Here is a 25,514-nt window from a genome sequence, read left to right as displayed (position 1 = left end):
CACTTCCTTTTTGATTTCTTGCCTTTGGAGTGTTACTAGCATCTCTTGGAAATGCACCAAAGTAGTCATAACAATTGCACAAGGAGCTGGCAGAAAAACAAGTAGAAACAAAATAAGTGCCTCCTGAAGACAAGCAAGGTCTTCCATCACACATTTGTCCAGCTCCTAAGCTGTTATCTCAGCCAGTGGAATTCCAGCTATGGCCTGGCTGTGTGAGAATCTGCTGTCCAAACTGTCAGAGAAAAAGGAGGCATCGCCTCCTTAAAATGGCTTGGCTGGGTTCTCTAATGTCCACATGCTGCCATTAGAATGGGGTGGCCAAGGATGCTTCAGGGACCAGTATCCACAGGCTGCCAGAGGCAGTTGGGGGCGGGAGGGGCGGAACAGAGGGAGCCAAGGGTGAAGGGCAGGGGAGCAGGTCCTATCTGGGCACTGCCTTTTCTGCAGAGTGAACCTGGGAGGTGCCTTAGCTCTCACAGTCTCAGGAGGAAATGGAGATCTCTCTCAGGGCTCTGGCAACCTCACAGAATTGTGATGCTAAAATGAAGTGCACGCATAATTGTGCTTCTCAGATGGTAGATGACATTTATTGGGTATGTGTTGGAGAAGCACCAGCCTTTTCCCTCTGGTTCCCCAGATGGGTCTGAAAGACTAGCGAGAACGCCCACCTGGCAGAATGTCTCTCCTAAACTATTTCATAGTCACCCTGGTTAAACCTAGCTCTGCAATCTTTATGCCACATAAGTAAGTAGAGTTGCCCAAGCAGTCACTCATTCACTTTACCTCCAGCTGCAGAAGGAAGGTACTGATTAAGTTTTAAAAATAGGAGTCAGAATTAGCAAAGGGGTACTGGGCATGTGACCCCTGGGATAATGTGATTCATTAACAGCCCTGATTCGTCACCTCTCTCCATAGCTACACTTTTCAGCACATAAGTTTCCAGTTTCTTTCATTCAATAGGTGGGAGTCTTTTTCACCTAGATAATTGGTGATCTGGGTTCCATTTTGATCTGGGTTCCACCGTGAGACTTACTTCAGTCAACAGACTTTTGCAGAAGAGATAGTGTTGCAGTTTTGGGCCTAGGCCCCAAGAAGCTCTGAACAAAACAGATCTCGTTGTCCCAGGTGTCCCAGCCAAGGCCAGCCTTTACCAGCTGACAGTCAGCCAGCCCCAGCCCCACAGCAAGCCCTGCCAAGATCAGCAGAGCTGCCTAGCTGACCCCAGCTGACCCCACACACATGAGCAGAATAGATGCCTGTTGCAGAATGCCACTGAGGTTCAGTGGCTGTCTATTATGCAGCATTATTGTGGCAACAGATAACTAATATCCCCTTACAGAATGAAGGGTGACCCCTTCTGAGTATTGGGGATGAACTGAGAGTCTGCATCTCAGAGAGAAAATAAGATTTTGTTAGCTTTTCTAGAAAGAAGTGCAGGCTTTAACATCACAGTCTCTTTATGCCACTGAAAGTTTTTAATTCTCAAAGATGATGCTAGTGACTTTACTTTAGGGCCATCCTTGCCTCAGGCCCTGGGTCAGTCCTTGTCCCATTTTAGTAGGATTCAGGAAGCCCTACAGCACTAGCTCAATGATTCAGAGGTCAACACTTGGCCGCAGGGTCTGTTCTATTCCTTTACCGGGTTCTCATGGTGCCTCTAGTGACTAAGTCTTGCTTTTGTGGGCTTCGTCAGCTGTGGCCATTTCCATTCTCAGAGTACACATTCTGTCCACTCCTTTAGGTTGCTGGAGCCCTTTTGCTTAAGTTTGGTTTCTGGAATAAAAGCACCACACAGCTACATGACTAGGGTGTAAGTAATAAAAACAAAGCCCGAAACAGACAAGCAAATAATCAAAAGTCTTTACTTGTCACTGTATGAGGCTCAGGCATTGTTCCCACCACCCCTACGTCCTATCCCAGGCTGCCTTTACTCTATAAATCCCTTTCTACTTTCACAACTGACTTCTCTCATCACCATGCCCCAAGTGCTTGCTCCGCTCTGCAGGAGTGATTTTTCTGTCTTAGGTCTTAGCCTACCACCAACTCGAATATGCCAGAAAAAGGAAGACATAGGGAATCTGGCTGCTGGGGACAGCTGCTGTGACACTGATAAATGCCAGGGAAAGATGGTGTCCAGCATCAGGCCAGTGGCCTTTTGCAATAAATACTGGCTTAGAATAAAAGGTTAAGAGACCTCTGATCTCATCAGAGCCTAGAAACCACCTTAGCAGCTGGAGAGTGATTCTGTTTTAACCAAACTCGACAGAAGAGAGAGAAATCAGAGTGGAATTTCCCCAAGTATAATACTGGGGGATATTAGGTGTACAGAAAAAAATGAGGGGATTCTATCATCAAAAATACAGGGAACATTGGGCTAAACAGTTAAACATGCTTCTTTGTTGTAGCTCTTCCTGGAATATTTGATAAGTGATTATGCATTCTCAATCTCCAAAAGGCAGGTTTTGAAAGTGCAATTTTTTCAGGGACTTTATCACAGAGCCTCTCAAAGGACATTGTGGAACACTGATGTAGAGAAGAGGTTTGAGACCCGACATCCCAGCAAGGGCCCAAAGGGTCTACGCAGAGCAGCCTGGACCGCAGGAAGGAACTCAGGTTCTGGAGGTGCCAGGGATAAGGTGGAGCAGAGCCAGCATGCAGGGCAGCCTGGGGACACTTGGGAGAGGCAGGACAACTTCCTATAGCCAGGACTGGCAGCATCCTTGTGCCCTGGAGATCTAGTCAAAACCAGACCATGGTTCTAGAAAGGCTGAGGCTTTCACTTGCCTGGGGAGTGGATGCAACTCTAATCTCTCTTGAACCAAAAGCTGGAGCATCTGTGTGGCATCAGGAGACATCCCAGAAAGGCTGAACTATAAAACAGGCTGTAACTCGCCACCTCCTACCACTTCCAGGAAGCCTCAAAAATCAAGTCAGTTTTTGTTGTCTGCTAAAAGCCAGGATCAGAAATCTGTATCCTACAAGTGCTTGGGAGTTGCAGCCTCCACCAAGTCTTAACTCTTTTCCTTTGATCTTTTTGCCTTCTCAGCTTAGAATTTTTATGATGGCGAACCATCTCTCTACTTCTTTCTTTTTTTTTTTTGAGATGGAGTCTTGCTCTGTCACCCGGGCTGGAGTGCAGTGGTGTGATTTCGGCTCACTTCAACCTCTGCCTCCCGAATTCAAGTGATTCTCCCACCACAGCCTCCTGAGTAGCTGGGATTACAGGCACCTGCCATCATGCCTGGCTAATTTTTGTATTTTTGTAGAAATGGAGTTTCACCATGTTGGCCAGGCTGGTCTCAAACTCCTGACCTCAGGTGACCCACCCGCCTCAATCTCCCATAGTGCTGGGATTACAGGTGTGAGCCACCACACTCGGCCTCTAATTCTCTTTTTTAAACCATCTTAAAGGATACTTAGGGGATATTTATAGTTTTTTATAAAAATTGAGGACAGAGACTTATTCTTTTCTATCGATAGTGCAACATGTAACTTACTACTCACACTGAGATGCTTTTGAGAAAAAAGGGGGCACTGTGAATAACTGTCTGAAACAACATACCGGAGCCAGGACTGACCCAGCAAACTGCAACGTGCAGTCACCTTGTCCATAGGTATATACAGATCTGTGTGACATGGGAGTTTTAGTAACAGATATCAGACTTCACTGAGGCTGTGGTAATGAGGAGCCAGGAAGAACAGATGGGTTAATGGCACAGAGGGACGGAAATCCTTTAAAAAAAGTGGATGAGTTCTGGTTATTAAGGGAAAGTAGATTGTTACAGTTAAGGAAAGGTCAACTTGGGAGAATATTGGAGATAATGTTAAAATGCAGAGAAAGAGCTCTGCTTCGGTAAATTTTGGAGAAAGTTTATGTCCTTGAATTAGGCTCAAGTTGTAGCATAGCCTATTCCGAGGCTGATAAAATGTCCTGCTCTTTGTAAGGCAGGTGGGCTCCGGTTTCTGTAGTTCAATATGCTAACAGGCCTTTGCCATAAGGGACTAGGGATGCCCAGGAAGAGTAAGAGTTTGCTTTGGGATTCTATGATGTTTTGGTGTTGTTAAAATACCTCCCATTTTTCTACCATGTGATATTAGGAACCAAGCGGTATTAGAATTTGTAAATTGCTTTTCACAGAATGACTACTTTCTGTAAAGCATACTCGTATGATGACAGTTTAAAAATAAACTGGGGTAATTAGATATGTGGCATATGTCTAGGGTTAGAAAACAGAAAATTTCTTTAAGTAGAAGAAATGTAAGACTAATTTCAGATAGATTGGTTATTTAAAAAATTTTTGTGTTCTCTTCCTCTTTCTTCTTCATATTATTATTTGTAGTTGTACTGTATTGTTTTGCTAATGTTCATGAACACCACGCTAAGCATTGTTAAGTTCCTATTTTACATATGAGAAAACTGAGGTTTAGATAGGATACATGACTTGTCTAAAATCAGACAACCAGTAAATAGGCTTAACACCCAAGTCTATCCTTCTCCAAACTCCATGCTAGTATTAACCTCAACACACCAACTAAATTAACATGCCTAGGACAACCTGTCATTGAATATTTGGTCAGCATTTCCCAATTTTGAAAGTATAAGAAATCAGAACCTGTCTTTTCCTTGATTCTTTGAATTTAGGAAATGGTAGTGGCTTCCAGACTAATAGAAAGTAACAAGAGGACATGAATCTGTGACTTGCAACAGTGGTATAATACCTTGTATACTTGAAACCCCAAATAGATAATTTTTAAAACTTCTCCTTGAGCAACAGTTTTTTTCAGTAGCAATCATGTACTCATCAGTAATAATCACCATTTTCTTGATTTATTCTTTAGTTTTTAAAGAAATTTTTAAATACTCTATTTGCACTTTAAAAACATTATTCAAATTTGGTAATGTATTTCATGATGAATTAAAATTTGCACGTATCAAACAAAACATGACCCCTTGATGTTTGTATACTGTTTTACTATTTTAAAATTTAAACACAAGTAGAACTCCGAGGGGTTTCATAAAATGACAATTGAAATAACTCATTTGGTTTTGTCCTCTTTAGAGTCACTGTGCTATGGTTGTTATTTTGCATCTACTGTTGACATACAGGAACATGGAGAACCAACAGTGTTGGATACGAGAAAAACGCTGGAAGTCAGTTCAAACTATCTGGAACTTTTAGGACCTGACTTTTGAAATGAATGGGTGAGGCTGAGCCCACATATGTGTTGAGGCTGACTCTATAACTGGGAGTGCTTCAAATTAACTCCTGTGTAGAATACCATGTTTATGAAGGATAATAAAAATGTACTAATAAGAGGCTTACATATGCATTATTAAAACTCAATAGCAACCATCGCTGTTGTTTAGAAAGTGGTCTAACAAATGATTTTTTGGAGGAGAAAAATTGTATCACAGCCTTTGTTTAGAATTGCTGGCACACATGATAATAAAAAGCACCTTTTTAGTATTGACTTGATATTCTCTACAGACAAAGCACTCCTTTACTGCCTTTACCTGGGTAGACCACTCCCACTGCCCACCACCCATTCTTAGTATCCCACTGCTTTAGGGGGGACCCCAATCTGGTATGGGGGCCACTTGCTTTCCTTAAGGAATGTCTACACTGTTGAGATGCTTTCGGACGTTCATATTTTAATTAAAAAACAGTTCTTTGTGGCAAGTCCTCAGTCATGTCAAGGAGACGTGGCTCCCCTCTACAGAGGGCTGAGGTCAGGAGAATAAGGTTGTTCTTGAAAACCTGAGTCTGGTTTGGAAGGGCACCTGCTCTGAAACAGAGCTACAAGAAAGGAATGGTGCCGTCAAAAGGAGTGTGCCTTTTAGAGAAGGTAGACAGGAGCTCCCTGAAAGTGATTCCAGGATGCAGCTCTAAGGGCTCCCCAGGGACCATAGGCGGGTGATAAAAGATAGGGGCTTATCATCAAACCACCCTTTAATTGCCTTCCAGAGCTAAGTGGGTTGAGGGGCCCCAGGTGCAGAAGATATGTTCTGCCAAGCACTGACTGTCACGTATTCCTGTGAGCTTGCCAGAGATGAGAGCAGGCAAAAATTTCATAATTCTGAACAAATTATGGAGAGGGACAGCTTGTGAAAACTCACATGAAATTTGGAAAGGTTGGAAGCTTTATTGTTCTCAGCTATAAACTGGTCTCTTAAATTAATGTCGAAGGAACTGGTGCCAAGTAAAGGTCTTGCCAGATGTACTTTAATGAATGAGAAAGAATAATTTGTGATTATAATTCATAGTTGCATTCAACTAGGCCCCGAGTGGTTTAAGGAGGGTTTTCTTTACAATGTCATTTTTTTCTGATTATAAAAATAATACAATCATTATAGAAATGGCAGAAAAATATTAAAAAATAATAATCACCCACAATGTTATCTCCAAGAATTAGCCACTATTAATATTACCATATACAGATTTTAAAATCTTTTTTTTTACTTAATAGTATGCTAAAACATGTTCCTCTGTCATTAATCATCTGTGGAATGCTTTTAATAGACACATATTATTTCATTGTGTGAAGTTGCCATAATTTATTCATCCTAGCATTTTTCCTGACACTTAGAAGGAACTTTAACATTTTATTATCACTGGAATTTGACATTTTCATTTTTTTCATATAATAAATAACACTGTGACAAACATACTTGCAGATAAATCTTCCTATATATTTCTGGATATTCCCTATTATAGATTCCAAATTATAGGTTACTGGGGAAGGGCATACACATGTTAAGATTCAGTGCATATTTCCAGGTTGCTTCCATAATAGAGGTTTTGATCAACTTACCTCCCACCAGCAGTGCTAGAGAGGGCTTCTCTCTGCCCACTCCCACCATCACTGAAGTGTCCCAAATTCCCCCAGTTTTAATGAAACAAAACAGCATTGTTTTGCTGTAATTTTGTTTATGATGATTGTGGAATAATAAATGATATCTAGTTTTTATCCCTAGTTCCTGGCACAGTTTCAAAAACCCTTGCAACGTCCTGAGTGAGAGAAGTTATCTTTGCTATGCTAATGAGGTGACTCAGGAAAGGAAGGAGGGAGGCAGGGAAGGGAAGGGAAGGAAGGAAAAGAAGGAATGGTTAGGAAAGAAGGAAGAAAGGAAGGAAGGGAGAAAGGGAGGGAGGAAGGAAGGAAGGAAGGAAAAGAAGGAATGGTAAGATAGGAAGGAAGGAAGAGAGGAAGGGAGGGAGAGAGGAAGGAAGGGAGGGAGGGAGAGAGGGAGGGAGGGAGGGAGGGAGGAAGGAAGGAAAGAAGGAAGGAAGGAAGGAAAAGAAGGAATGGTAAGGTAGGTAGGGAGGGACGGAGGGAGGAAGGAAGGAAGGAAAGAAGGAAGGAAGGAAGGAAGGAAGGAAGGAAGGAAGGAAGGAAGGAGAGACTGGAAATTTGGGTCAGAAGGACCTCTGAGGAGGGGAGAGAGGCTGGAGATTGAGTTCAGTGATGTAGCCAATAATTTACTCAATCTTGCCTATATAATGAAACCCCAGTAAAAACTCTAGACCAAAGCTCAGTGGAACTTCCTTGTTGGTGAATGCACAGATGTGTCAAGCAGGTGCTGCCCCTGATTCCACAGAGAGACAGCATGGAAGCTCTGCATCCCTCTAACCTTGCTCTGTGCATCCCTTCATTTGGCTGTTCCTGATCTGTATCCTTCATAATAAAACTGTCATCATAAGTGTAGCATGTTCCTGAGTTCTGTGGGTCATTGTAGTGAATTACCAAATCTGAGGGGGTCATAGGAATCCCAAACTTATAGTCAGTCTGAAGTGTGGGTGGCCTGGGGGCCCCTGAAGTGGGGCTGGCATCTGAAGTGGAGGCAGTCTTGTGGGGGACTCAGCCTGTAACTTGTGGGGCCTGATACTAACTAACTCCAGGTGGTCAGCATTTGAATTTTATTGTAGTACACCCAGTTTTGGGTGAAACAGAATAATGACTTTTGATAAATGGAATGTTTCTCATGATTACATCCAACAGATAGTTATTGCACACCTTCTAAGTGTCAGGGAAAATGCTAGATGCTAGGAATTCCATTGGAATTTCTGTGAGCAAAAATCACGAACTATTCTCATCTGCTGGGACTTAATTCTGGTGGTGAATGGAGACATTAATAAAATAATTACATACATGTAAAATTGTACAATGGGGAGGGGTATGGTGCTATGAGATCATTTACTAGGAAGATCTGACTTAGAGAAGTCAGGGAAGGCTTCCTTGAGGAAGCGATTGAACTGACCTCTGAAGAAAGAGAAAGAATTCATTAGGAGAAGAGGAGTAAGTGGGAGGGTGAGGAAGCACTGTAGGCAAAGAGAGTGGCCATACAGAGGTCAGAAGGTCTGGGGTGCAGGGAGAGAAAAGGAAGAAAAGAAGGAAGGAAGGAAAGAGGGAGGGAGGGACAGAGGGAGGGAAGGAAGGAAGGAAGGAAGGAAGGAAGGAAGGAAGGAAGGGAGGAAGGGAGGGAGGGAGGAAGAAAGGGAGGGAGAGAGGGAGGGAGAGAGGGAGGGAGAGAGGAGGGAGGGAGGGAAGGAAGAAGTGGGTGATGGGACTGCCAGGCTAGGAGTCTGGTGCATCATCCTATTCAGGGTGATTCAAAGTGTTGACGGGAAAGGTTTCTGGCTATTTTAAGGAATTAAGAAAGTACAGGAGGCAGCTGTGAGGGAGGGTTTCCAGGACCACTAGCACACGAGGCATTGGATCAGTTACTCAGAAGCAGAGGTGTTTGCCTAAGAGCCCCACAGACCTGGGGTGTATTCAGGGAGATTTCAGGGAATAAGGACCTGAGAGCTAGGGAAGAAGGGAATGGAGCAGCTGATGTCTATAGACCCAAAAGATGACAGTGCTGACAGGAAAGAGTTAAGACTGCCAAGACCACTGTTGGTGGTTAGAGATGTATCTGGTCTTTAGTACTTCTTCCAGTTGGTTCTTTGCAAGATAAAGAGTGTGTATGTTAAAAAAGAAAAAAAGAAAAAACAATGAACCCTTTGGATTGCATGTGCAACTATTCTCAATGCCCTTTCCTCACCTCTGTGGCAATTTTAACCCCCATGCATCTGACAGCAACTACCCCAAGTGGGTTTTCTTGTGGGAAGTTAGTTCCCCTTCTCCCGCTTCAGTCTTGAGAAACGAACGTGTTTGTTGTGATGAGATGTTGGAATTATAACAATTGCTTTCCAAAAGGCAATCACATTTCCTTCTCTACCATAGAAAATTCAGGAAACTCATTAGAGAACTTTAAACACTGGAAAACTGTTTTTTAATTTAAAAGACATCAGATGTATTAAATATACTTAGAAAAAATATATTTGTTTTGATGTTTGAAATCAGAGACCCTCCGACAAGGGAGAATAACAAGCCCTGTCTACCTTTACATGTGCTTTGTGGATGTGAAAGAAAGAACAGCTGGTGGGGTCCGTGCTCTCAGGACAACTCCAGAGGGTGCCTAGCACAGGGCCTGTGTGGCATCGAGTAGGCACTCAAAGAATAAGTAATAATTGATTCTGAATGTGAATGTGAAAATTAGCTCTTGTTCTCCTGGGATTTCCCACTGAATTTAGAATCCAACTTTAAGTCAGGGACACAAAGTTTATAAAATTGACCCAAGAAGTAGAAATTTCTATCAATATTTTATAATATGACTAAATTGAGAAGATAAGGAAAGAATGATATAATCCTTCCCTGCCTCCCCCCTAAAAAAAAAAAATCCCTGTGGTTTAAAGAAGGGATGGCCTTCCCACTGGGGATATTGCTAAATGATCAGGTACTCCTTCATGCCCAGAAGGAAGCAGCCTCAGAATTTTTCTTAGCAACATACTCCAGAGGAACATTACCAATTACCAATTTGTTGAGCAGAGTTGGTATGCCAGGCGAAAGCTATCTGAAATCCCTTGCCTCAAGCTATTCAGATCATCCAGTTAAAATGGTAATAACTAAATTGTCAATGAATAAATAATGATCTTTGTAAGCAAATAAGGAATCTGGCACAGAGGTGTCCCAAGTTACTGAATATTCACATCAATATGCAATTCTTAGGAACAGCTATAGTTTTCTTTTTAAGTAGTTAAGCAGCTGTGATTGCTAATTAGGTAAAAATTAACTGAGATTCCAACGAGTCTGACTGTGAGTGTTCTGCCCACTTGCTCCACGTGGCACAACAAGCTTGGATCTGTGGCTGTCCTACAGACACATGTTTAACATCCAAATCAAGACTGGTGGCGATAGAACAACAACGGCATGAGACAGAAGGGATTTCAGGCCCTGGGGTTAGCCTAGAAGAGGCTGTGGGGTCAGAATAGATCGGCTTATTAGAGACCAGGAACTCACTTAAATATCACAGCCACTGTATATGGTAGATTTTATTTTTCTTTGACTCGTGCAAACTGAGGCTCAGACAGTGGAGCAGTGTGCTTAGGGTCACGCAGCACATGCAGTATGTAAGTGGTAGCACTTGAATTTGACTTAGTGATAGCAGGCTCCAAGGAAAGCTCTAAACAAAAACACTAGACCGCTTAGAGGTAGCAGGCATGAGGCCCCGAAGCAGATACTGGGGGAGTTGAACACAAGCGTGAGTATTCCAAGAACACCTAGAGACTGGACAACTGGGAGTGATGAGACGTTAGTAACCCCAAAAATTAAGTTTTGCATTTTTATTTACCTAATATTATTAAAATAACAGTGTGCATTAGTTAAGTGCTCCATTTAGAGATGGCTAAATACAGAGCTGCAAGCACTTCTAGGGTACAAAAGCAATAGGCCATCTGAGTAGAACGCAGTACCTACTTTTACCTCCCTGTGTCTCCAGATGAGGTACAGCCTTACTACTCAGTGTGGTCTCTGGGCAAGAGCTTTTGCTTTGCCTGGGTATGCTTTAAAAATACAGAGTTTCAGGTCCCACCCCAGACCTACTGAATCAGAACCTGTACTTTACCAAAATCCATAGATAACTCTTATGCACATTAACGTTTGAGAAGCACTGAGTTCGGGGATACAAACCAGGAGAAAAGACAGGATATAAAAAAGCAAAAGAACCAGCTAGCTATACGCAGGGGAAAAAATAAAGCAAAAAAAAAAAGTGTTTTGCTGTTTTTTTTTTCTCAGAGGAAAATAAAGCAATTTGAAGCTTAGCACAGACAGATAATTTTTTTTTCCTGGTAAAATTATAAGTAGGATCTGTTCACTTGAAACAGAATAAAAAATACTGGAGACCTTTGAGAGTTGTCACATCTGGTGGGCACAAAACTGGAATGAGCTAAATAATAGTCCTACCATTCCTTTGTTTAGAAGCTGGGCTCAATGGCTTCAGGGTCGTTTTTTTCCTTTGCAACATCCCAAACCCAGGGAGATGCATGTTATTAAACATTTTTAAATGCCCATGATATCTTATGAGATGGGGCAGAAGAGTTGTAGGGATGGGGACAGAGGGGACACAGAGTACCTGACCCTGGTCAGAAAAACTGAGGGCAGACCCTGGAATAGGGAGGAGTTTAGGAAAGTGACTATAGCTGCTTATCTTGGGCATTTCTGCTGTCACTCTGCCCGATTACATTTAAATTTTGACTCTCCATAAACACAGTTTTCAGAAACGAAAATAAAGAATAGTTTTGTTTGCCAAGAAGTAACCATCTATTTTTTCTTCAAAATGGAAATAGATTTTTTATGATTATGAAAATAACACAATTGCAAAGAAATTAAGATGGTGAAGAAAAAATGTAAAATAGAAAATGAAAATCCCTTCAAACCTGAGAGACAAAACTAGCGACTATATATTACTATCATACACACGTGCGTGCATGCACACACAACCACACACCACTCGCGTGCACACAACTGGTAGACCTGGCATCACATGAAATGGGTTCTCCAATACCATGCTTGTAGAAGGTAGTGCTCTGTGCTCCTAAGACCCAGGGATGATTGAGATGGTCCTTTTTAGTTTAAGGGTTAGGAGAAGTAGTTACAGGTAATTAACATTAGTCTTTATTATTGTAGAACAGTTTCTTTTCTTCATTATTGTGAATAGTTTCTTAACTCTCACTAAAAAATTAAAAGTCTTAATTAAAAGATATTTAAATATATAATTAAAATATATTTAAAGATTTTCCTTAAAATCTTGATGCTGAAATATCAATATTTCTTCTATAAAATTCACTAGAGCAAGGTAAATTTATACAGCTAAAAAAAGTCAATTTACCTTCATTTAACTCAAGTTTATAACCATCTTTTTCTCACCTTTTTGAGGTATAACGAACAAATAAAAGCTCAATATATTTACCATGTACAACATGTTGTTTTGATATATGTATACATTGTGAAATGATTACCATAAACCAGATAATTAATCTATTACCTCGCATATGTTTGTGTGTGTCTGTTGCGAGCATATTTAAGATCTATTCTCTTAACAAATTTTAAGTATACAATACATTATTGCTAACTAGAGTCATCACGCTGTACGTTGAATCCCAGAGTTCACTCATCTTGTAACTGAAAGTTTGTATCATTTAATCAGCATCTCCTCATTCCCCTCTCCCCCAGGCCCTGCAAACATCATTCTGATTCTACTCCCTGTTTCTGTGAGGTCGGCTTCTTTAGATTCCACATAAAAGTGAGATCATACAGTACTTGTCTTTCTTTGTCTGATTTATTTCACTTAGCACAATGACCTCAAGTTTTATCACATTATTGCAAGGATTTCTTTTGTGGCAGGATTTCTTTTTTTCTCTTGCTAAATAATATTCCAGTATATATATCATCATATAGTCTCTATCGATTAAGCAGTTGACAAACACTTGGGTTGTTTCCATGCCTGGGCTATTGCGAGTAGTGCTGCAATGAACATGAGGGGGCAAGGATATTTTCAAGACACTGATTTCCATTCTTCTGGATGTATACCCAGAGTAGGATTCCTGGATCATGTCATAGTCCTACTTTTAATTTTTTGAGGAGTCGCCATACTGTTTTCCAGAGTGGTTGTACCAATTTACATTCCCAACTGAGAGTCTGTGAAGGTTTCCTTTTCTTCATGCCCTCACTGGCACTTAGCGTCTGTCTTTTTTATAATAGTCATCCTAATAGGTGGGAGCCAATATCTCATTATTGTTTGAATTCTGCATTTCCTTGATGATTAGTGATGATGAGCACTTTTTCATGTACCTGTTGGTCATTTGTTTATCTTTGGAAAATATCTATTCAGGTCCTTTTGAGAGAAGAGAGACAGACCCTCTCATACTGTTTTATATTGTTTTATATTAAGAAAAGGAAAGAGAAGCGAAACTAAAGGCAGGTAGCCCAGCGCCTAGGAACCAGACCTGAAACTAGGCCTAGGCCTGCCTGACCTAAGCCTGGTAGTCAAAATTCGACCCCTGACCTAGCAACTGATGTTATCTATAGATGCCAGACATCGTGTGGAAAGACACCGTAAAACTTCCCAGTCTGTTCTGTTTCACTCTGACCACCAGTGCGTGCAGCCCCTGTCATGTACCCACTGGCTTGCTCAATCAATCAGGACCCTTTCATGTGAAACCCTTAGTGTTGTGAGCCCTTAAAAGGGACAGAAAGTGTGCACCTGACAAGCTCGGATTTTAAGATGCTAGTCTGCCGATGCTTGCAGCTGAGTAAAGCCACTCCCTTCACTATCTCGGTGTCTGAGGGGTTTTGTCCGCAGCTTGTCCTGCTACACTTTGTCCATTTTTAAATCAGATTACTTATTATTATTATTTTTTGCTATTAAGTTGTACGAATTCTTATACAGTTTGGATATTAACCCCTATCAGATATATGGGCTGCAAATATTTTCTCCAATTCCATAGGTTGCCTTTCCATTTAGTTGATTGTTTCCTTTACTGTGCAGAAGCTTTTTAGTTTGATGTAGTTCTACTTTTATTTTTTAGCCAGAGGGTCCTGGCAGCCCCTCCCTCCTCCACAACCTCAGTATTTCAGGTTACATCTCCCTGGGTCAGTGCTCTGACACCACACCCTTTTTTTACTTGCAAAACCAACACATCTGCACTGCATCAGGGAAGGTGGTGATTCAAAGACATGAGAGAAAAACGTGTTTTCATTCCATTCAGAGGAACAAAGAAAGATGGGGCAAATTCCTCCCCATGGAAACCCTACAAGCATAAAAATAGTTGAGAAGAGGCATTTTTATACCTTGCTCATCGGAGGATGAAATCAGTGGGGGAAAAAATGGTACCTTCTGTGTCATTTTTCTGTGCTGTGAGAACCAGGTTTGAGGTACCCCTTTAGGAAAAGTTTTTTTGTTTTGTTTTATTTTGTTTTTACAGAATTCTTGGTTACTTTCCCAGATTCCTTTTAAAAAAACAAACAAAATCTAACCCAAAGGCAAACACACACACTCTTAATGTGAGCTGATTCTAACCAATCCAGACACATTGGTTACGAGCTCCCTCAGAGCCAGCGTGGGGACTTGGCTCCCACCTGCTTCTTCTGAGGCAAAGGGTAATGGAATGGAACATCATAGTTGAGGTATTGGCAAGTGGCAGCCAATTCACAGGACTCATTGGCAGAGGAGAAACTTGGCAAACCTCAGGCACCAAGAAGGGAAAAACTCTGGGTGTTATTTATAGACATCTGGGACTGGCTTGACAGGGACTCAAACTAAGCAAGCAGTCAATTTGGAGGGTGCAGCAAACCAACATGGCACATGCATACCTATGTAACAAACCTGCACGTTGTGCACATGTACCCCAGAACTTAAAGTATAATAATAAATTAAAATAAAAATAAAAAAAGAAGAAAAAGAAAACTCAAAGGAGGCAGGGTGCAGGGGCTCACATCTGTAATTCTAGTGCTTTGGGAGGCCAAGGTGAGAGGGCTGCTTGAGGCCAGTAGTTTGAGACCAGCCTGGCAACATAGAGACCCATCTCTACGAAAATAATAAAGTTAGCCAGGTGTGATGGCTTATGCCTCTAGTCTTAGCTACTCAGGAGGCTGAGGTGGGAGGATTGCTTGAGCCCAGGAGTTGGAGGCTGCAGTGAGCTGTGATCGTACCACTGCTCTCCAGCTTGGGTGACAGTGAGAGACCCTGTCTCAACAATAAACTACAACAACTGGAAGAAGTCACCTTGCTGGGTCTCCATAGGAACCTCTTGGTATAAGTGAACTTTTACCTCTTCCCTTGGCTATGAGGACTAAGCTCTGATTTTTTATCTTACCCAAATTCCTACCTAAGGGGTCTATGGAGTCATGCCCTACAAACCATACATTCTCATCAGATGGGTTTTATTTGACCCTATATATTGTGACTTACTTTCAGTCTGACTCTGGCTTAACATTATGAGAAATGGAAAAAATATTTAACCCCAAAATATATTCCCTTGACATACCTTGAAATTGCCCTGCAAAGTCTCTTGTGGGAAAAATCCACATTCTATAGAGAATTCCCTTCCCCCTTTGTTTTCTTTCCTTTCTTTCCAGATCCAGGAGATAATCAACTAAGAGCCAGGCACCCTTTTTAAGTCCGGTAAGGAACAATTTACAACCTGATTTCTCTGAAGTCTGCTGAGAGCTTCCTCTGCACAATAAATGTGGTCTCCACAACCCTTTATCTTTAACCTGAACATTCCTTTCTATGGATCCGAGGTCTTTAGACAAACTCAACCAAGTGTCAACCAGAAAATGTTTAAATTTCCCTATAGCCCCCACTTTGAGTTGTCTCGCCTTTCTGAATCAAACCAACGTATTTCTTAAATGTATTTGATTGATGTCTCATGCCTCCCTAAAATACATAAAACCAAGCTGCACCCCAACCACCTTGGGCACATGTGTTCTCAGGGCCTCCTGAGGGCTGTGTCATAGGCCATGGTCACTCATATTTGGCTCAGAATAAATATCTTCAAAAATTTTACAGAGTTAGACTCTTTTCGTCAACAGCTACTTTGGTGTGATTTATGGCTCACCTGTGGTCATCTCATGTTTCTTCTTGATCCACAGGTCGGAAGGTCAACCTGCTCTCATTCTCACCTTCTACTGAGTGATGATGGCTTTCATCATACCTTAAACATAGATTTTACTTGTTCTTCAGAATGGTCCTTTGAGGAATCCAGTTGGAAAGACAGTGATACAGGAGGTGAAGGTGAGCTGCCCAAGGTCACTAGGAGGGGTGGAGGAGCTGGAACTGCCTCCCAGCCATGCTCTTCCTATAAGTCACCTGCCCTTGTTGGCCTTGCTGTGCCTCCAGAGTGTGCTCTCTGGTTACCATCAATGCTTGAATGAATGACTGTTCATTCTACCCCAAACCCTGGGTCTAGCGATGTGCAGAGCAGTCTTTCCTGTAGATACATCATCTTTCTCTCTGTGTCAAATGGTTTTGTTCCTAGTATTTCATGGTTAAATGTCTGAAACAGTGCTTTGAAATTAGGTAGAATAATATTAATCATTCATTCATTCAACAAATACTCACTGGGAACTGGTAATGCTAACAGGGAAACAGGGATGGTGTCGGGCACCAGGGGTCTGAGTGTGTTTAAAATCTCTTTCCCAATTGCCTTCCTCGAGCTGGATGTTCCTCACTGCCAGAGATTCCATCATATTCTAGAAGTAAGATGTAAGCTTAGAGAAGGTGGCAGTGAAGAAGGAGTGGGTGAGGCACCAGGTTTACCAATGGCGGAGCACCTACTATGAATTGGGCACAGTGGTGGGTGCAGACCACAGAGGGGGCAGAAAACACAGGGGTAGTCCTGCCCACAAAGTCTCCATCCAAATGGTTCCGCAGATATTAAACACACAAACTTACAAATACATATTTAATTAAAAATGGAGATAATTGCTATAGCTATAGGAACAGAGCAATATGAGAAAGAATAACAGGAAAGGACTTAACATGGGGTGATGGTGTTAGGAGAAATTCTTTCTGAGAAAAATGAGGTTTAAGCAGAAACCTAGCAGAGAGCAGGAACTAGCCCAAGGAAGATTAGAGGCAATGGTGTCTCAAGCAGAAGGAATAGCAGGTACTGAAACCATGGGGGGGGGGGGGGTTTGTGTTTTATCCTAATCAAGAGAGTGACACGATCAAATGTAAAAGCATTGGGGGGAAAAGAGAGATAAAGACAAAGAGAAAGGAGATAAGGGAAATGGGACGGAGAAAAGGAAGAGGGAGGCATATGATGGGAAAGGAAATGAGAGAAAAGACTCTGAGAAGTATGAAGTGTTGGGTGTTGTCATCACAGGCCCGTGACATTGAAGGAGGTTGGAAGGTTTAGGGTTGAGAGAGCTGCAACCTGCAAGGACAGCCTTATGGAGCACAACCATACCTCCAGAGCCATCTCCAGACTGGGCTTCTGGGTGGAGGAAGACCATGGAGGCCTTGGTCATCTTCTGAGACAGAAGTCAGAAGACCTCCCACAGGCATCAATTGGGGCTCTGCTCCAGGCAGCTCCAAGCAGCTCAAGATTCAGAGAAAATGAGAGAGACCCTTTTTGGCTCTGCCAAACAGAAGCCTCATGTCCTTACCCCTGGGGAGGCTAATACTGAATGTTTGTGGCATGCACACATTCCTGGAAAGCCTGGACCCACCAGGATGTGGTTTTGCAGATTGAACAAAAGCCCAGTTCTTTAGAATCTGGGCTTAGAAAATAATTAATTGTCACTTAGTATAATCAATATTGTAAGTACAGATTTCATCTTACAATAATTATATTTCTTATTTTATAAAGAAGAGATAAGGATTTGATTAAAAGCTGTTATGAAAAATTATACAAAACTTGGAAATAAGGCAAAAGAATGACTGTATGTCCTTTCAATGTCACAATGGAGCATTGTCTAAGAGGTTCTCCCAAAGATTATTCAGGCAAATGGACCTCTATTAAACTCACTATTTACTATGATACATGGCCCAGACTCTAAGTAGGACATGCATGTCCTCTAGCCCAGCTATATATCCTACAGTGCAGTTATATGTCACTCTCCTTAATTTTTTTTTTTTTTTTTTGAGACAGAGTCTCGCTCTGTTGCCCAGGCTGGAGTGCAGTGATGCAATCTCTGTTCACTGCAACCTCCACCTCCTGGTTTTAAATGATTCTCCTGCCTCAGCCTCCCAAGTAGCTGGGATTTCAGGCACGTGCCACTACACCCAGCTAATTTTTGTATTTTTAGTAGAGATGGGGTTTCACCATATTGGCCAGGCTGGTTTTGAACTCCTGACCTCAGGTGATCCACCCGCCTTGGCCTTGGCCTCCCAAAGTGCTGGGATTATAGGTGTGAGCCACCGCACCCAGCCACCCTCCTCAATCTGACATGTCACTGCTACTTCATACCATAAGCCCAGTGAATTCAGCCTTCCATTAAGTTTCTCTGAAGGATTTTGGCCCTTTTATATTAGGCCCTATTTCTAAGTGCTTGATGTCAACTTTAATTATTGTTTGAACCAGTTACTCAGCTAAGTGTATATATATATATTTCTTGTCCAAAAGGTAATTATGGGAATGAAACCAGGCCCCCAAAGACATATTATTTACTTGACTCTCTTTATAAGACTGCTATAGGGATGCAAAGACAGGAGCAGTATCTCTTTTTACATGCAAAAGGACAAGTGGAAAAGCACAGGACATATGTCTCATGAACTCCACACTCTCCCTCAAACTAGATCTTTCCAGGCTCATGCATTTGAAGCAGCCACTGGGGGAGGATGAGAAGGGAAGAAAGCCATCATTTCCCCAGGCACAAGCAAGAGTTGGAGGTGAAATTTAATTTGAGTAACATTTCGTCCCACCAGATTGATTGATTTGGGAAATGAATTGAGCAAATCAGTCATTGGCTTGGGGGTTCCGGATATAACCTGCATCTTCGACTATGATTCTAAGACTTCTGGTGCAAATCAATGTGGTAAATTCTGTCCAAAATCCAGCTAGCCAGCCATCTGGATGTGTTGGCATCATTGTTGAGGGTTTTACTGGATTACTGCCTGAATTCAGAGTATCTTTTGGTGTAGAATGTCAATGTTGCTAGTTGAAATGACAATTTTTAGTTCCCTATAATTGAATTGACTAGATATTTGGGTATGGTATGGCCAAAACTACTATCATGGTTTTAACCTCTCTGGGTCTAGTTTCTTCACTGGTAAACTGGGAATTAAAATACTGTTACAGACTGTTCTCCATCCCTGCACAAATTAATATGTTGAAACCTAATCACCAATATGATGGTATTAGGAGGGGGAGCCTTTGGAGAGTGATTAGGTCATGAGGGTGGAGCCTTCATGAATGGGATTAGTGCCCTAATAAGAGAGACCCCACAGAGTCACCCCACCCTTTCCACCGTGTGAGGACACAGTGAGAAGGCACGGTCTATAAACCAGAGAGCAGGCTCTCACTAGACACTCACTCTGCCGGTGCCTCCATCTTGGACTTCCCAGCTTCCAGAATGTAAGAAATAATTTTCCGTTATTTATAAGCTACTCAAGTTATGGCATCTTGTTATAACAACCTCAGTTGTTTAAGATAGATACTCACCTTGCTTCCTTCATGTGGGTATTTAAAAAAAGAATGTGAGTACTCATGAGAAAACAGTGCAACTTTATATGATGGTATAACAGGAACTAGAAAACTACAATGAAAGTCCCCATTTGATAGAGGAAAGAGGAGAAAACATTCACTAGGCACTGGCCCATATCAGTGATGGGATCCTCTCAGGCAGGCCTCTGTCCTGGAGGTGATGGAAGCTGCTTCCTTGATCACATTTCTCTGAGGCCCCATCTGCAGTGGGCACTGGGGAGGATGCAGCTCTTGGGGTTAGTATAGTCACATAACTCACCCTATTCTTGCAAGTTTGAGGTCTCAGTGTAGCTTTACAATCACAGGTTTTTTAAGCCAGGCTCAGGGTTTCTCTGACAATAGCTTCAAAAATGTGGTGTGCTTCTCTTTGGTTTGCTTCCAGTTGGTTCTGTGTACCAGAAACAACACCTTATATTCTTTCCCAAATATATTCCTCAAGCCTGCTTTATTTTTTCGCTTCCCAGTCCATGCTTCTCTTTTTCTCAATGTAACGTATTTATATTGAGACCAACTGAATCAATAGGTTTGGGAAGGCAATATTCTTAATCTAAGCTTTGCCACAGGTCTTATCCTCTTTGTTTTACTGACAAGCCCTAGAGACTTTGCCTTTAAAATCCTTTTTCTTACTATTTAAGGTCCAAAAACAGTAAGTCTCTCCAACACTCTAAGATCTGCAGTCTCTGAACACTCCCTGTTCCTTGTAAACCAAACTTGCTTGAGTCCGTCTCTTTCTTGTAATACTGCAACACCTTGCTAAACCCAGTAATAGCCAACATACACCATCACTCTGAATTATTCCAATGTTTTATTTAGAGCCATGGACTCAGCACACATGTGGTCTGCCTTCGAAGTTACGGAATGTTTCATTTTAATGAATGTGTTGTCACCACATCAAATGAGTCTCCACCTCTTCTCCTGCTATGTGGGTTACCCCACCACTGCTGCCTGATTAAGCCCGTGCCACACAACGTTAGTCTTCTGAATATGGCAGCATTCCACTTCATGGGACAATTTTCTGTACTAGTTTGGCCAGGGTAGACTGTGGTAACAAAAAGACTCATACATGTAATAGCTCAATACTTGGCAATTTATTTCTCACTGACAGAATGCTCCAGGGAGATTCCAGATTAGCAGGGAGACGTGTGTGTGTGTGTGTGTGTGTGTGTGTGTGTGTGTGTTTCAGCATCGCATAGCCATTTTAGACACCAGTGTTACATATGTGACTTCCAAGCTTGCCTGGGGAGATGAGGCACCATCCCGTTAGCTAGAAGGGAAAAGAGGATCACATGTAGGTGACAGTTATGGGTCAGTACTGGAAGCTACACGCATCATTTCAATTTCCCTTCGTTGGCTGGAACTTAGTCACATGGCCACAATTAACTTCAAGGGAGGCTGGGAAAGGCCTTCAAGGGAAGCTGGGAAAGGCAAACTTCTATTTGCTTTCCATTGGCTGGAACTTAGTCACATGGCCACAACTAACCTCCAGGGAGGCTGGGAAAGGTAGTCTAGCTGTGCACCCAAAAAGAAGAAACAGATTTTTGTAAATGGCATGCAGTATCCACAACAGTGCCCCTTTCTGAGATACCTCATTCTTCACATGTGCAGGGGAGCTGACCTCACACGTCTATGAGGAGGAGAAGGTGAGACAGTGTTGTGGGACGGCACCCTGAAATGCTAAGCATGGGTAAAGCACATTGTGGGGAGTATAGCAAAACATCACGTAAAAAGTAATTGAACAGAGAAACTGTCTCCACATGGACTACATTAGTAATTTTTATTCCTTGTTTTAGACTATTCCTTTATGGAAAAACATGCGCCTCCATCATCAGAAATAACCTCCAGACATGTTTATACACATCCACGCACACCTTGCGCCTAGCAAATAATTTTCTGCTGCCTTTCATAAATTGACACTGAGAGCTTAGCCTTTAGCACGAGAGCTTTCACAATAATGTGATGCCTGAGCCATTTCCAGATACTCTATCTACAGTAAAAAATGTGAGCTAGAAAAATGAGCTGCTGCTTTTGCCGCATGGCTGTGACACATGGCCTACATCTGTGCCAACTTGGGCCAAAGGTTGGTGGCGGAATCCAATCCTATAGGGAGCTGTTTTCAGGGTGAGTGGTGGGAAGTATTGCATCTTTGTGCTCTTTGATCTCTGGAAGGACCCAGGGGATGCAAAGATGGAGGGATGACTCCTGCTAGCTTTCTGGGATGAGGCAAGGAGGCCACCCTTGCTTTTGGAAACACCTGAGTTAACAAGATCTAGTGGTTGTGGAGAGGAGTTTCTGGGAAGAAAATCTGAGCATTTAAATGGCAGGTGGATGAGCATTTGACTGAGTATTTGATGAAGCCTCTGCATTTGAAGGATAGGAAGAGACTTTTGTGACATGCAAAGTCATTTGTAAATGGTGGATCTGATTTCATTCTTGTTATTACAAAACAAAGCTTTCATTAAGACCCCTGTCCCCTTCTTCTTGGGCCATATTAGCACAAAAACTGAAAGGTTTGGGCTACCTTCCCAGAACAAAATGAGGGGTGTGTGTGTGCATGCATGGTTCTAAATTATCAGATTGTTGTCTGTTTTTTCCTCAAGGTCATCCTGGAGTACACAGAAATAGTAACTATTTTCAGTTCTTTCTTTATTTTTTTAAGGTCATGCAACTTTAGTCTTACGCTGTTTTTTTTGTCTAAATATATGGCGTGTGTGTGTGTATGTGTGTGTGTAAGAATTAATTGTCCTGCAGAAAGGAAAACAACTGATGGGCCAGATCAGCACTCAAGGAGATGGACTGCTTGTGTTAGTAATGATATTACTGGTGATATTAGTAGTAATGTTCTTATCACTATTTATTGCTATAAATATTAGTATTAGTGTTAGACAGTTGGAGTGAATGACCTTTGAGGAGTAAACCAACCCTAAGATTTGAAGATGGTTTGATTTTGTGATGTTTATATTGAATTGCTCCTTGGGGAGCAATATATATTGAGCATATATAACATACATAACATATAGCATATATAACATGCTCTACGCGCTTACGTTTGGGTTTGTACCCATGAATTCCCATTTTTTACTCACATAGAGAAGGGGAGACAGCATTTTAGGTGGAAGGACCAGCCCATGCAAAGGCCTGGAGGTGGAAATGAGTCTGTGAGGGCAAGGGGACTCCTGAGGAGGCTGGTTCCTCCAGTCTTACGTTCACCTCGGACCTGTGGTTGAGACCAGGACTGGGGAGCAGCCCAGCAGGGCTGTGTTGACCTTCTTTAAGGCCTGAGTTAGAAGGTGGTTCAGTTAAAGTAGGAACACTCATGGAAGGGTGAGGTTTCCATCTGGGCCAAACCTGGGGCTAGGTGAGGTTATGCTTGGCAACTTGCAGCCTTCTAGCCCATGAACTTTCTAGAACATAAACATCCTTGCCCTCTTTATGAAGGATCAGTAAGGCTAGCCTTACTTTGTTGAATATAATTAGTGCTGTCAGCCAAAGTAGATAACACTTTAGATCATTTCTTTCATCAAAACTTGGTCAATTCCATGAGCAGCCCAGAACCCTGCTTAAGAAAGGCTAGAAAGACAAATAAAAATGGATGTTGCATTCTTGGAGATGAAAGCCTGGTTTGGAGTTTCCGAACCAACATTCCACACCCGGGCTTCCAGGAGCAGAATTGTGCAGACGTGTGTGTGCACGTTCCTGCTGCCCCAGTCTCCCAGGATGAGGGTTCTCTGGCTTTCGTAAGATTCTCAAGGGAGTCCATGATCTTAGAAAGTTAAGGAGCACCAGTTTGGTATGCAACCTGGACACAGATAGTTCAATCTTTGGTTATATCCCTGCTTGACCCATATGAAAATGAGCCACTCAGTTACTTCATCCATGCCCTCCCTAAAGGGATCCAGATCTTATCCTCTGAGCTGGCTAAGGATTTCGCATCATATCCTTTCCTTGTTTTCTCCTCCCTCTTCAGGCTCAAAAGCTCCCAGACCTGGTCTCCCCCTTGGTTCACCAGCATGGCCACGGTTACAAAGCTACACTCATAAGGCCCAAACCAACCTTTTTAGGACTTTAGACTGTTGCCATTTCTATGTCACTTCAATTATTTGTTGTATCAACAAAATATTTGTATTTTATGCTATCCTGGAATTTAATAGACACCAAGCCTGGCTTCCTTCTACACTCCCTGCAGTGATATATCCCAGCAACATTTTTACAAACGTCACCATCCCCATTACCAAGAATAACCAACATTTGTAATTAAAACTATCATACCCTATGTTAAATGGGCTGTTTTCTTTCTGTATATTTCTAGATGTGTTTCCTTTGAGCCTTGCAGTATTGCTGGAGACAGCCAGGAGAGTTACTCCTCATTATTTTCAAAGATAAGACAACAGAGCAGAGCCTAAAGAGTTAAGTGACTGGCAAGCAGTCTGGAGTAAGTTAGAGACACAGCCAGGAATAGAACGAAAGTCTGAATTTCTCTTCTTGCTTCCTGCCACACTATACCTTTGTGTACATTTTTTGATGAGGAGTCAGATTTTATTTTAAGCCACTCCAAGGCCTTAACTGGCATCTTGTTTTAATTATGCCACTTGCAAACTGAATGTATTACGGTTTGACCACTTAAGTCACTCTGGAGGAAAGCTCTGGAACTGGGCTTTTAATTGGATTGGCTAAAGATAAATCAAGCATAACCACATGTGAATTTCAAACAAATGATTCTGTTTTATTAGGCAGATAGAGTGAGCTTTTACCCCTCACATTATAGTTACTCATTGTCTCCTATTCCCAACATTGTTAATATTCTTTTTTTTTTTTCCTTTTGTTTATCTGTTCTGCTGGAGGGTTAATATTTCACAGAGTGGAAACTTGGATTATTGCATTGATCTTATTAGGCAAAAAAATGCTGCATTTCCTTTATTTAGCATTCAGGAGCAGGATCTTTGCACCTCTGCATACTCTTTTCTTTCCTACTCTATGCACAGCAGAGTCAAACCTAGAACACCAGCCAAAGTTTTGGATGGTCCAGAATGTGGACTAAGAGCTGTCTGCATAGCCCAGAACTGGCCCAGAAGGAGGAAGAGAAATAACTCCTAATGTTGACAAGTCCAACTCTGAAATGTCCACAGCACTATGGAGCCTCTGGATGGATGAAAGTGACAAAGTCCCTTCCTCATTGCGATTATTGGCAAACAACCTTTGCCTGTTTCATCACCTTTTGCAGGTACCAAGTCTCCCTGGTATAAAGCCAAGTAGGAGATGAAAGTAAGGTAGGTCGCTGGGGGCAGTATATTAGTTCTATGGATGTTTAGTACCAAATAACCTTGTGGACCAACCAGAGTTAGCCCAGTTGGCAAACAAGTGTTTTCATATGTGCTGAAGGGTGCTATGCATGGTGCAGGGAAGTTGGTGAGGTAAGTTGTGTGATGAAGAATATGGAGACCTGGTTACCCCCAGAAACCTTTCTTATTTGAAAGATCTTCATTCTGGGTGTGGCCTGGGGAATGATACTATAAAGAAGAGGGCTCACCTGGGAAGGAACAAACCCTGTGCAAGAAGGGAGTAGCAGAGGCCAGAACCCTGGCTATGGGATCCTGGGCCTGGAGTCTGGGGAGGAACAGGGAGGCTCTGGGTCAGGGGGACACATCCTTTTTCATGGAATTTGCCATAGGAATCACATCAGAATGAAACGAGGCTAATGAAAATAGCCTGGTTATTGCCATTCACAATATTTCTAGCGGCCATGTGGTAATAGGGCCACCCTCCAGGATCTCTGCGTCTTGATTAACAAACCCCACTGCCTCTGGGCAAACCAATGGAGTCATTTATTGTGATCTGACTATCCAAAGCCTTTCTCATTTAAGTTGGAAAATTTCCAAGGATTCTTTTCTTGGGATGATCTTTCAGGAACCTTTGGGATGGAAAGAAATCTCTCTATGCAAGTATGAGTTGGCTTATTTCTTTATCACACCAGAAGACCTAGTTCGA

Source organism: Mandrillus leucophaeus, unplaced genomic scaffold (genome assembly GCF_000951045.1).
Source record: "Mandrillus leucophaeus isolate KB7577 unplaced genomic scaffold, Mleu.le_1.0 Scaffold101, whole genome shotgun sequence".
Classification (NCBI taxonomy): domain Eukaryota; kingdom Metazoa; phylum Chordata; class Mammalia; order Primates; family Cercopithecidae; genus Mandrillus; species Mandrillus leucophaeus.
This window is presented reverse-complemented; position numbering follows the sequence as displayed.